General features: G+C 37.1%; 1 non-coding gene across 1 annotated transcript; it reads right to left on the reverse strand.

Annotated features, from left to right (window-relative positions):
* Positions 1–319: 319 nt before the first annotated feature.
* On the reverse strand, positions 320–424 carry LOC147916467 (U6 spliceosomal RNA). Its single transcript, XR_015553070.1, has one exon. It is a non-coding gene; the product is annotated as a U6 spliceosomal RNA (small nuclear RNA).
* Between the last annotated feature and the right edge of the window lie 794 nt (positions 425–1218).

Consider the following 1218-nt stretch of genomic DNA (forward strand, 5'->3'; position numbering starts at 1 on the left):
AATGTAGAAAGATAGTCTGGTCAAGAGGGAATACAGCATCCTGCCTTCAGCTGCACTTTGCAAATAGGCGGGGTTCTGGAGCAGGCAGAAGGTGCCTCGCCCACATAAACAAAGGCGATGAGTGTGTGCTTGTCAGCTCAGGAGACTCTGCAGCCACCATTTGTCATGACACCTATGTTTATAGCTATAGCAATTGCACCATGTCCAAAAGGATTATTTCACTGTCACAGTTCATTAAGGGCCAGCTTGTTACGAGAAACTTTAGGCTTGGACTTTTTTTTCAGCTTTATTGAGGTATAATATTCATCTTGCATAATTGAGAAATAGGGAACAGTTCACGAATTTGTGTATCATCCTTGACAGGGCCATGCTGATCTTCTCTGTATGGTTCCAATTTCAGTACATATGCTGCAGAAGCAAGCACTAGGCTTTCATTGATTTTTATTTGGGGCAATTGTATTTATTTTGTTTCTTTTTGATGACGAAGACTGACCCTCTGCAAACATCTGTTACCAATCCTCCTCTTTTTGCTTGAGGAAGATTGTCCGTGAGCTAACATTTGTGCCAGTCTTCCTCTATTTTGTATGTAGGATGCCTCCACAGCATGGTTTGATGAGCAGTGTGTAGGTCCATGCTGGGATCTGAATCTGCGTACCCTGGGCCGCCGAAGCGAAGCATGCCAACTTAACCACTAGGCCACTGGGCCGACCCAAATTTATATTTTTTTAATTATTATTTTGGTATTATTTAGATCTGAAAAATCATCAAATCCCAAATTAATGAACTAATGTGCTCTTTGAGAAAAATAGATTTTTATATCACTTTAATTGTTCCTTTATACTGAACAGAGCTGATTTTTTTTAAAACAGTGAATGCTGATTTAATTATTGCATAATTATCATTTTTTACTTTCTGGCAATATTAATTCTCTGTTCCAATGCTCTTCTTCTTTTCAAATACTTCTCTGCTATTATCATGTACACATTCTTTCAGATAAAACTTCTAATCATTTCACCAAGTCCTCCCCTTAAAAAAAAAAACCTCTAATTAATTTATCTCACAAAAATATATTCCAGATTGCCTTGAGTTAAATATAAATATACAAACAAGCACCAGAAGCAATTGGAAGAAAACATAATTCTCTCTCATCTTCTCATAGGCAGAGAAGAACTTTATAGGCATAAAAAGCAAAGGAAGAAACAAAAAGTAAAAAGACTG

The sequence above is a fragment of the Ceratotherium simum genome, chromosome 8, assembly GCF_057802395.1.
Source record: "Ceratotherium simum simum isolate JZ-2026a chromosome 8, ASM5780239v1, whole genome shotgun sequence".
NCBI lineage: Eukaryota > Metazoa > Chordata > Mammalia > Perissodactyla > Rhinocerotidae > Ceratotherium > Ceratotherium simum.